The sequence below is a fragment of the Pleurodeles waltl genome, chromosome 9, assembly GCF_031143425.1.
Source record: "Pleurodeles waltl isolate 20211129_DDA chromosome 9, aPleWal1.hap1.20221129, whole genome shotgun sequence".
Taxonomy (NCBI): Eukaryota; Metazoa; Chordata; class Amphibia; order Caudata; family Salamandridae; genus Pleurodeles; species Pleurodeles waltl.
In genome coordinates this window covers 547,461,005-547,473,872 of record NC_090448.1, presented here as the reverse complement: position 1 = coordinate 547,473,872, position 12,868 = coordinate 547,461,005, and the positions used below count along the sequence as shown (strand labels likewise).

The 12,868-nt window shown below is 42.0% G+C and overlaps 1 long non-coding RNA gene across 1 annotated transcript in view; it reads left to right on the top strand.

Annotated features, from left to right (window-relative positions):
* The window catches only part of LOC138259623 (uncharacterized), an 86,513-nt gene that overhangs the window by 60,897 nt on the left and 12,748 nt on the right, over positions 1–12,868 (top strand). Inside the window, exons 3-4 of the long non-coding RNA XR_011198758.1 lie at positions 5,449–5,502; positions 6,668–6,742. This is a non-coding gene — a long non-coding RNA (uncharacterized lncRNA). The remainder of the gene's footprint in view (positions 1–5,448; positions 5,503–6,667; positions 6,743–12,868) is intronic.

Below are 12,868 nucleotides of genomic sequence, written 5' to 3'. Positions count from 1 at the left end.
GTGCTGGGTAAACTGGTTCAGTTTCAACTGGTATCTAGCTGATCATAATGCCTTGTATGTGTGTATTATTACACATACTATAAGAATGGTTTTAACACCAAGTAGTATTCATTAAAATATTAATATTGTTTCACTCTTACTTTTACTGGTTGCACAGAAAATTGAAGTGATTTTTAAAGTTTACTTTGTAATGTTTGCACGGCTTAGTTGCTCATGGACGTATAAACTTGACACAGTAAAATGTAATCTTAATATAACTTTACTATGCCTTGCAACATGATAAAAGTGCTGCAATCTAATATTAGTGGTGCAGTGACATCTGTGTGGTGCACATAGTATGTTTTAAGTGCACACTAGGAAGCGTTAAAGTGCAGCCAGCCCTTGGCAGAGGAATGCTGCACACATGCCCTCCCTCCATTTTACCCTCCTCCTCCCGGGAGGGGGTCATAGGGCCAACCTTAAATGTGCTTTCTAGTCACTCCAAGGCGATCCTGCTTCTTCCTCCGCAGATGTTGGCACTGTAGGCATGCATGGCTTTGCTTCTTGGCAGCAGAGAGGGGGTTTACCCTGCACTGACAGTGCCCTTCATCCTTCATTTAACCACGCCCCGTGGGGTGGGGGGAGTGTCTATGTAGCAGGGCCTTGTCGTGTGGACACGGACTGAAGAGCTGTCAACTCGCCCACATTCACAGGTGTGCACCTGCTAGCGTGCCTGGTCCTTAATAAGTAAACGTACAAGGGGACGCGTATAGGCCAATGAACCTTTTGGATCGCATGGAGTATCCTAGTCATGTAGTGAACAATGTCACCAATATTCAATATAACCAATCAATAACTTCTAAGAGAAGCATTAATCATTAGACAATTATACCAACATTTCATGAATAACCTCAACTCAATATACATTTTAACAATTTTTATTTCCCTATTAGTTACAATTCTAATGCATCGGGTTAATTCAAACTTTATTCAATGAACTCAGTTAATTCATTAGTGACTACCAATAACCTAATCTAATAAGAACTTGAGAAAACAGAGGCTCTAATGCTTCAGTATAAGCTGACAAAGATGAATTCAGCAACATCAATAGCAGAGTTCAGCAATCAGTTCGTCAATCATTTGTCAGTGTCAACCGTCGTCAAGGAACCTTACCTAACCCGGATAAGCATTTAGCATGTGGAACTTCATGCGAAAACAATTTAGAACATGAATTTGGAAAAGCACCTAGCTAGGAGAAAAACTATAAAAACAGCGCAGTTGGTAACTAGGAAGAAAGGCACAAAGTCACATTGTCATAGCTACCTATCAACAGATTGAATCAGCAACAAAGTCAGCCTTCGTCTTCAGGTCATCAGTCGATCAGCAACGCATCAGGCTCTCAGAGCATGAGCCCAATGACAGGATCTCGAATCGCCTACTGGTATCTGCATTTAACCCCTCACATCTGTCAATTCTCTCCTCTCATCTCTCTCCTCACATCTGAAGTTTTTGCCCCTTGTCATTACTTTTTTATTAAGGTTACCCAGTCCATCCCCCCCTAATTCCTAATTGGTCAATTAGTCTCCAGATATGACTACCCAATAATATTAATTTTGCAAATCTATGAATTCTAATATTACGCCGTTCTCAGTTCATTGATTGGTTCTCTGTACGATGTCCTCATCATCCGGCTCATCAGGTATTGAAAATGTTGCATTTTCTTCTTCAGTCAGTGTCTCTATTGTTCGAGTCCTGGGAAAGTACATTGAGCCTGTCTTACACCAAATTCGTTACATGTCTAGTTCCATCATCTCCTGTCCTTTGGTACATTGCAGAAAATTCTAGCTAAGCAGACTTTATTAACATTCGCGGTTCAGTTCAATGTATTAGGTTCTCTACAGTGCACTAGAAATTCAGCTTCTGCATGAGGCCTGGCAACTAGGCCACAACTTCGACTAAGTTAATGCTACAATATAATGCAGAACATACGTTTATACATCTCAATATGTCATATTACTACATTATTATTACGCATTTTCATTACTTCACACATTTTTTGTACGATTTTGTGAACGATGCAGCCACTCTTCGTGGGCACATTTTCCAGCGTGCATATTAATTTCTCTACATTTAATTTTCTATCATTTCCTTGTTAATCAAAACACAAACATTCATTAAAAATTTCTACTTAGCATATCTGCTTCAACACACCCCTGATTGTAACTCAGCACTGCAGTAAAAATAGATGGACAGATTGGCACTATAGTTATTCTTGCAGTTAGCAAGGCCTCTGTTCATTAGTTTGTGAGAAATAGTCTAAAGTAATTGTATATTTTGCCAGTTGGGCTCACAACAGTTTCGGAAGTGCCCATATCCCTGTGGTTGGTCAAGAGGCCTGTTTTTCATGTGAGCCTTCATGCTCTCACAGGAGCGCTACACTCCCGCAAGTCGCGGGGAAGGGCTCCGATTGGCTGGCTGTAGCAATTTTAAAAATAAATGGCTGCAATTACAGTTTACTGTGAAAATTTGGAGGTGTTGTGGAAATGAAGTAAAGCTATAAGGGGGCAGCAGAAAGGCATGCTGTCACCCAGATTTAGAGAGGAGGTGTCTAAGGGATAATTACTGTGATAAAAATAAGTGTATACTGTCTTTAATTTTTACAATCTCACAAGACTGTTACAGGATTGTGAATAGTAAAAAGCAGTAGAGGAGTTCTCAATACAGTCTACTACTCGGAATGCATATTGTGGCCCTTGTTTTAGACAGAAAGGCCGATATTTATACTTTTTTAGCACCGCATTTGCGTCACATTTTAAAGCAAAAACGGCACAAACTGACAAAATATAAAAGTGACACAAATGCGGCGCTAAAGTATAAATGTGTGTAAGAGATAAGTACAGAGATGATTAAAAACACAAATTAACCAGTTATGTTTAGCAGTGCTAACTATAACTTGTGCCCCCGTCATACAGTGCTTAAGACCTTGCATATTACATCACTCATGACGCGTTTTATGATGTCGCTGATAACACCATTGCTATATGACTAATACATTACTTTTGCATTGCACGAAGCATAGTTCACGTTAACAATCAACCAAAGAGATATGGGAAAACCCTCATTGAGTATGAAATGAAGTTTGTATACAACTGTTCAGAGAAAGCCAAAATAGGGAATGCTAATTCTAAAGCAAGTTCCCTACTATGGGCACCTTTTATCTGTATCAAACCCCTGCCTCACACCAAACCTACATTAAGAAATGAAGTTGATATTGATAGATAACCGAGTACTGTAAACAGTTAATTCTATTACACACTGTTTGCAAACTGCAAAACTATCATGAGACATACACCAGAGTATTAAAAAGAATCAATCATGATTTATAGAGCGTTACTACTCACCTGTAAGGGAAAGAACAGTATACATTCGATACAACAGCTGTCAAGGCCCTATTTACTGAAGGGTAACCATGATCTGAAGGTGTTAAAGATAATACTACCTGCACCCTTCATACTCTGGTGAAACCTTTACAGATAGCCCATCTCCTGAAGCAAAGCACACATAGGCTAGTACCTGGTGTGCACACAATGTTGTATGTTAAGTATAAGTTATCATGTTGACACGCTCTCTAATAGGTGTCCCGGATTTGCAGGGACAGTCCCGGTTTTTCACCAGCTGTCTCTGGAGACTTCAGAAAATTTAGCTCATGTCCCATTCCAAACAGTGGAAGTGCTTTTATTTTGTTTGCCAAAGCAGAGATACTTAGCAGATGTTATCAGAAAGTGATTTCGTTGAACGGCAATACACTGAGTTTAAAAAATGTGTTTTATTTATGTAGTTAGTCCCTCTTTTGTAACTATATGCCGCTGAGTGCTATCATTCTGTGCCCTTGGTTGAGTTAAGATTACAGTCCTTCTATAATTGTGAAATGTCCCATTTTTTGGCTTCAAAATTCTGGTCACCCTATCTCTAACAACTCAAGGCTGCTTACAAATGTTAGCATCTATGACATAGTCTTTCTCCTGTTAACTTTTTCTGCAGAACCAACAAGTTGTGTGGAGCATAATGAATACAAGTCAACTGTCACTTGCACACAGTTGCTCCTGAATCCAAACATAACAAGTTCAGTACCTCTACAAAGCTATAGGAGCTCATGGTTTTTGTAAACACTTACTCATTAGCTGGACCCATTCTGTACAATATTACGTAGAAAAGTGATATGGTACTTACCCGCCACTGAAAAACAAACTAGCACTAATTGGCTGATGTCATCAGTGATGTCATAGAACATGTCATGAGTGTTGCATGTGAGGTCATAAGGAGTGCATGGCAGGGGTGCAAGTTATAGTTATCGCTCCTAACTGGTCAATTTCAGTTTTGTGTTTTTGTTTTGGGGTTCTACTTGTTTTTGTCTCCCAAAGGCCCATGATCTAACCATTAATGTAGTCACTGACAAATTCACCTAAAAGTAACGTTATTTGAACTTATGTATTTTTCAGTGAAAAAGTGTGTGTGTTTGGAACTGGGGAGCCAGGATAGAATCCTTGCATGGCCCAACATTCTGTAACTCTGGGCGAATCACTGAATCTCCCTGTGCCTACAAAAACAAAAGCGTAATGTAACGTGCTCAAACAATAATGCGCTCAAATTCCTTGGGGTTCACTTTGTGTTATATAAAACTAAAAAAAAAGTCTGCAACTGTTCGCCTTATCTTAAAAAACAAACAAAAAAAAATGGATTTATAATCTTCTGGTATCCTAAGAGTGTTATACTAATTCTACAGTGGTGGCTGCAATGTGTATATATGCTGAGCGATTAATGTCTAAGTGACAGAGGTACTGAAAAGATACAAAGCTCCCAAACAAGTTTAAAAGAACATACTTTAGTTACGTTTTTTAGTGAATAAGCCCAACTGAATATTTAACTAATTGTTGAAGACCCTTCCACCTCAGTTTCAAGAGTTTGGGGATGGGGGGTGGGGGTCAGCTCTTCCTCTGGATAGTTTAGCAGAAAACTGCTGTTACCGCCGCCTATCTAATCCTTTGACAAGGATTAGTAAAACAGCCAAAAGAAGCTATGGAGCTATACTTTCAGCAGTAGAACAGATCCAATCAGTAGGAGAATCCTAGTCTCCCATCAGTAGTGTGAAAGATCCAGGTAATGCAAGGTACAAAGAAATTACGAACTTGGGAGGTTAGGGGTTGCAGTATACAGGGCCTCTTCGGAGGTCGTCAAAGCTAAGAAAAATATCAACACATATGGAAAAGGCAGAATAAAGAACATGATTAGGAAGTAGAGTTAAATCCACCACTTCTATGGGTTTGTCCCTTTATGGTGCTACAATCTGGCACCCTTACTTACTTTTCACAGCGGTCTGTTTTGTTCTCATACATTACTAAGGGAATGTCTCAGTTGCTCAACTGGAGCTCTGCTGCGTTAAGCTTGTTATTTGCTTTTTTTTTTTCTCAGTATCAACAGCTCAAGGCGGAACTGGAAAATATGTTCCCCGGCAAGCTGGCGATAGTAAGTATCCTTTTCTGGTCATGCATCCCTTCAATGCAAGATTGTGTAGTCCTGTTCATCAGATTAACTGAAAGACATCCTCTTTTTGTATGAAAGTGAATTGGTTTGATGTGAGGGGCAATACATAGATAGCCTTGGATGGATGATATCTAATATGTGAACATTTTTTTTAGGCATATTTAAATAGATTTAGAACTGATCGTTTTATATTATTTAAGATTCAGGTGAATGCATTTACTAGTGAAAAATATAAGGTAATATATGTTGGACTATTTTAAAAGTATGCTTTCTACAGAATTCTGCAGTTTCCAGTTCTGGTGTAAATTCTAGGTGCTCTTTTTATTTAATATGCCACATTATAATTTCAGGGATTGTGTTCAGGTTTGTGTTCAACTGCGGATGCTTTACTGCATAAACTGAGCACCACAACAGGATATTTTGAGGATGGTGTGTAATGTTTGGAGGGAAGGTACATGCTGGAGGAGGACTAATAAGTACTCAAGAAAAAATAGGTTGCGCTGTATCCATCAGCCCATGTAGTCGTATGTAATTCCATAGGTAAAACCAAGCTCTACGCTGCCTCATGTCTTCAAAATGCATTCATTTCAAATGCACATACCTCGATGCTTTGTTAGACACACGCTTAATAGTCTATCACCAAAGTGGTGGTTGATTCGTCTTTAAAGTTATCTTTGTTTTTCAGTCTGATGCCAAACATTTCACATAGCTGAATGACCCCCCCCTCCCCCCCCCCCCCCTAAAAACACTCTATCACAGGAAAGAATCTGCCAATTTTCCAACAAAAATTAGAAAGTCCAAAATCTGGTTTGTTTGGGGGATGCAGATTCTGTAGCTTAGCAATGTGCCGTGGACACACCAAGTGAATATTCTTGATATGTATGTAAATATATTTTTTTAAGATGAGCCTACTATATATATATTCATGCTTAACATATGTTTAGCAAATTGGTTTATTTGAAATAACCAGAACGAAGGTTAGGTTTTACCTAATCAGTTTGCCCTTTACAAGATCGCTTTTGTTTCAGATGAATATACACTTGTCTTTTGTATCACATGTATGCTGTTATCCACGTATATTTCGATATATAGGGATGTAAATGGAAGCTATGTTCAAATGCTTAATGAACATTGTTCTTTTGCTCAGACTGGAGAGGGCACTCCAACAACAACAGGGTGGTTAGAGGTCACGGTGGAAGGCAAACTAGTACATTCAAAAAAGGTAAGCTTGGCCTGCTGTACACTATTAAGACATGGCATGCTTTGTTTTTTTCTCAGTATAATATTTTCATTGGGAATGTGCAGAATGAACTCCACCAGTGTAAGATACAGTGTCACATGCTTGAATAAAACTTACCTTCTGATTGGAAGGCGGTCAGTAGTGAAAATTGAAACTAAAATTGTTTGTCTGCAAATGCAAGGCCTGCTGACAGCCTTCCTTTGAAAATCACTTGCTTACAATAAGTGAACATGGTGGCAACATAGCTTGCTTCATAACATATTCCTTTGATGTACTACAAATAACCATTTTAGTGTACTGATAACTCGATTAAGAAACTTGTGGTAGCGTCACCCCGCCCCCAACATCCGTATACAGACAATAGCAAACTAACAGGACAGAGTTATCTAGGCCAAACCAAATAATACTCCCCTCAGTATATTTTGCAAAAACCTTCTTTAGTTTAAAAACCACAATTGAACATAAACTCAGTCGCACACGTATGCAAAGTAGATTTCCCCAACATAAAAGGATAGCAGAAATGAATGCCAAAATGCTAGCAAAATATATACTTTTAATCCAATAAAAATGTAATAAATGGCAATGATCAAAAGCTAGTACATACAACCATGAAGGAACATAAACTGTACAACACAAAATGGAAGAATTCTATCAGACAGAATAATGGGTCTTTTTTGATGCAGACAGTTTTACTTTGTCATTGGGCATTTATGAAGCTTATTTTTCAGAAGAATGACTCGTGCCCATAGATAATTTCAGTGTTGTGTTTGCGCCTTTCTGTGGAGAAAGTATACGGGGTCCACCTACTGCAGGACTAAAGTAAATACTCGGCCTTACAGTTAGAAAACAGATCATAACAGCAACAAAACAAACAAAAAAACAAGTAGTATATCACGGTTAACAACACAAACAACTACCAGATACATCCACTAACGTAGAGTTTTTTTTTTTTTTTTTTTTTATCGCAGCCCTACAATGGGCATATACGTCGTTATGTAGATTATTACTGTGTGCATTTTCTGTACAATAATTTTTTTTACATTTTTATAGGATAAAATAGTCACTTATCTGGCATCAGTTAAGCAGTACCTCACCAAAACTCAGAAAGCAAAGGTGATTTCTGGCAGCCTTACGCATGGACTCTAGCTAAGACCTGTCAGGGAAGTCGTGGTGGAACGGAAGTTACCCTTTTCTCTCGGTAGAAACAAGTCTCGGAACACAAGAGATGCAGGAGAGTTCAATATATTTATTGAAAAGACTGCAATCTACGATAAAATGCATGTGCTGCAATGATTAGGATAATGAACAGTAAAAGAAGCAGATTTGTGAAGATGGGTTGTGAATATACACCCCCCCCCCCCCAAATCATCTTACAATAAACATGAAATATAAAATTCCTAGCAAAGAGAACCTAATCTCTACCCAAAAGAGAGCTAGGTGTGATAAACCTAATCTGCCAGTACTGTGTCCATGAGAAGCGCTCCAGACAACCCTTGTTACCTTGGAGTGAGGTCTCTAGGTTAGACTCCATGGTGACACAGAGGCTGAGTTCTGCAGCTAAGTGGCGTACAGCATAGATGGAATCTGGAAGGACCCCCTCTGATGACCTTGCCAGTGTGAGATGTATTTATACAGATAATGTAGGATCCCGGACACAGATATGTTCCTAAACAACTGATAAGTAGGCAGACTTGTGGCGGAAATTATATGAACAATCTCCAACAGGTGTACATTATGGTCCTATCGCCCGTAAGTGAGAAAGGGACATGAAAACCATACCTATGTACATCACTGGTCATGATGCTGATGATGATGCCCTTTCGGATTGGCACTGATGATGCAAATCAAAACATCTTTATAAACAATGGCAGCCATCTTACAAGAAATAATAAAATAAATGAAATAAAGCAGAGCAAACTAAGTAGGTTAAAAGTCACTAGGTGATTTTTTTTTGGGGGGGGTGGGGGGAGTCACAGGCCTGGAAGTCAAAGGCTAAGATAAACTGAGTCCCAATGAGAGCTAAAATGGATTCACCACAGTCCAGTCCCTGCTCCCAGGTCATCCAGGTGAAGCTACGCCTGACCTGCATCCATTCCATTGCCAGAGTAACCTATCGACCCAACTTAGGTTTATGAACCCATGAGCCTCCTTGTTGGGTGGCCTGATAACTCTGAAGCACATCTGGGCCCCATGGGATCAGAAGGGACTCTGACTGGGCTCTGCCTGAGGTGCATCAGTCGGGCACTCTGGATCTATTGGTAGATCCGGATGAGCTGCAACTTTGTGAACTCCTTTGGGTACTGTTCCAGTGGTGCCATTGGTGGCACTAGCAGACCCATGCCATTGATTCCAGACCTCAGATATAGAGCCTTGGATACAGAGCCGGACCAGCGTCTCACAATGTCTGTTCTAGCGCTGACCAGGCCCACCTGGCCTACAGTGGAAAAGGAGCCCTGTTTCCCTGGAGGGCTCTCAAACGAACACAAATGGAGGGGATTGAGAATCCCTCCAGCAGAGTCCATGGCTGATGAAGCCTGACATGCAGTCTTTGCTATTGCCAGTGGTCTGGATAATTCACCAGATGGTGGCCTCCTCGCACCCCACAGTGGCTACAGAGGAAGGGCCACTCAGGTCCTGGACCTTCTGCTGTCCACATTTGAGGTCAAGACCAGTGTCTTGACAGAAGTGCTTCAACCAGTGGTATAGCCCTTACTCCCCTTCATTGAAGCCCTCATGGTTGTCCTGCTCAGGGCTTGGGCCAAGCCCTGCGCAGTCACATCTCCTGCTACCTTTACCCCGCTCCCGGGACCCAGCCTTTCTCACCAAGCACTACAGTTGCGGTGGAATTGAAGTGATTTATTAATTCTGCATTACTCATGTAACACTGAATTATTAATTAATTCTGCCATTGGAATGGCGCAATTAAATCTGCACTTTAATGGTTTAAACAGGACTAGAAGAGGGAGCCTTCTCTCTAGGTTTAAAACCCACTGCAGATTAAACTTTAATGTGCAGTGATTTTTTTTAAATGAGAACTGCTCCCTCTTCTAGCCCATTTTAAACCATTGGAATGTGTATCCCTCAGCAACATTCCATTAGTATGTAAGGGCGCTGAGTAGTATGCACTGGAGTGGATACACCTTGGTGTATTTACATACTTCTGTAAGGCCACAGAAGAGTATGTACTGCACATTGTGGTGCCCACTCTGCCCCTTCGCAGAATTCCACAGAACTTTAATGTAATTCCACAGAATGAAACTCTGCCATTTCCTCCCACCCCTGCCCAGCAACTCACCCCATAAAATCTGGTGGTCCAGACTTCTTCCAAAATCAGTCACGGGGTGTTCCCTACCACACCACCGGGTAGGGAATCCAAGAGGCTGGCTACCTTAGGAAAGAGGACGTTTTTTCCTTCCACCAACCTTGCACTGCGGTCTGTGTATACAGCGTCCTTATTGGGCTGAGAATCCTATACTGTATGTAACATGTTGCGCATGTGCTGTCTGTTCTCGGAGGAGGCCCAAGCCATACTCTCAAGCTATTGCTGGCAGGAGGGATGCAGAAAAGTTCGCAATCTGGTGTGGAGTGGATACAACTGACTCCCTGGGCAGAGCCATTGCTCCCACAGTAGCAGTTGAAGGCCACTGTCTCCGTTCCATCAACCTGCCAAATTCACACCTGACTCGCTGTCAGACGCTGCCTTTAATCAGAGCTGTTCTGGATGCATTGCTGTTTTAGGTCTAGCATCCAGAATAGCAAACCCATGATATTTAGGCTATGATTCTGATGTTTCAGCCTCTATCCTGGATTTTGTGGGGGACTGAATTTTTGCTGGGTCTCTTGGCCTCCTGCATCATGCTGGTGAAGCATGCCTGTTTGCATATGCGGGCTCTGCAGTGGGATATGAAGTTTCAGTTGGGCACAATCCGGGGAATCTCTCCAACCTGGTCCAGCTATCATAGAGAACTTCAAAGGACCTGCAGTGGTCACTCTCCAACTGCTGTTTGGTCACCAGCAGCCCCCTCTCCCTTCACCACTTAGTGCTCACAGTAGTGACAGATGCGTGACTTCTGGGTACGGTGGTCATCGGAGGGCTCTAATGTAGAGCAGAGATTCTTCCAGAGACCAATCTGTGTGAGCTGAAAGTGAATTGCTTGGTATTGAAAGCCTTTCTTCCTTCCTTCAAGAGAAGACTGATTCAGTGGTTCATGGACTACACCGCCAGGTAGTACTGCAACGAGCAGGGTGGGGTCATGGATCCTGTGTCAAGTGGCCCTGTGTCTTTGGACATGACTGGAATGCCAGGGCAAATTCCTGGTGGTTTAGCATCTGAGGGGCTTTCTGAACACCTGAGCAGACTAATTCAGCTGTCAGTGCCCCACGAATGGCATTTCCATCCAGAAATAGTACAAGGCCCCTTTAGAGATTGCAGAGAGCCTTAGTTAGATGTATTCGTCACAGCCTAGAATATGCAGCATCAGTGCTTCTGTACATTAGTTTCCAAGGCAGCTCCCGCTCGGAGACGCATGTCGTTTTGTGTAGTTTTCAGGCCCTGAGTATGCCTTTCTGCCGACACCATTCTTGCCTACAGTTCTCTAGAAGATCAGGAGCAGCCAGGCCCAAGTCATTTTGTGGCTTAGGAATGAGCAAGGAGAGTCTGTTATCCTGCACTCCTAGGCAGGATGATCTGTTCTTTGATAAGGCTGTCTCTTCAGGAGAATCTTGTGTCACAACAACTGGGCAGGGTTCTGCATCTGAACCTGCGCACTCTTCATCTACTTGCATGCAGATTGAGTGACACTTTTTTTTTTTTTATCTCCCTCCGGAAGCGTGGTGTTTTTTTTGGGCAGCAAAAAAAAACTGTCTACTGATTAGAGAAATCTCTGGTGTGCTGCCTAATACGTTGATCCTGTCTTCACACTTGTCTGAAATCCTTTGCCCTACCCTTTTCCTGCAAGGCCCTGCTCTGGGCACAGTTAAATATCTTTCCCCGCTTTCTTGAGGTTGGTGGATCAACCCTCCCTGTTAAAGTCATCCATTGTGACTCCTTTCTTGAAAGGTTTGAGTATGTTTCCCCTCCTTTCATTATGTCCTGATGAGGTATTTATTTAGTTATCACATTTTAAATGTGTTCACCATATGAGCACCCATGCACAGCTGTCCCTGGGGCTATAATGTTTGTGGTGGGTTAGTGAATTGCAGGTGCTTTCTCTTAACCTACCGCCCTCCCCCCCCCCCCCCCACCCACCCCAGTACGCATACGTTTTTCCAGATAAGCTGGTCCTTAGGATCCATGACTCCAAGGTTGTGGCACGTTTCACGCAGAGCATTACACTGCCTACTTCTTTTGCCCACGCCTCATCCTACCAAGCAAGAGGAGCGACTCCACCACCTGCATTCAAAGAGCTTTGCCAGACTACAAAGATTGTACAAAGACTTCCGGGTGGACTATCAACTCTGTTGGATTTGTAGTGGGAAGAAAGGAAAGGCAGAGAACCCTTTCTGAGTAGATTGTCTTCTATAAAAATCTGCTTGCAAGGGCCAAGCATCCTCGCCCTTAGAGCTTGCACGCTCATTCTACTAGAGCCAAAGCTGCGACCACTGCATTAGCTCTGAGACACAGTCCTGGACATCTGCCAGGCAGCTACTTGGGCATCAAAGCACAAATTTGCCACGCATTACTACCTGGAATGTCTGGTTTGATGAGATGGTTATTGTGCCTGCTCAGTCCTTCAGGACTTTTTGGTTGAACAGATTTGCAGACCCACCCCTGGGGAGGAATTGCTTTGGTATCTATTATAAGGGAAAGAATATGCAACTAGAAATCTCTATCAGATGAACACGTTACTTACCTTTGGTAACTCCTGATCTGATAGACTGTATCTAGCTGGTGGTTCCTTACTGATGCGGATTTCTGCCCCAAACACCCTTCCATCCCTAATCCTACCTGTTCTGCGAACTGTACATCGGACTTCAGAGATCCTACAGTACCTCATATTGGCACACAGGCAATCCACCTCAGTAAGGCTTTGCGCTTTTTGGAGCAGAAAAGTAATCAAGACCTGAGGCCCGGACACTTGGGTGGCACCATATAGGCACCGCACACAT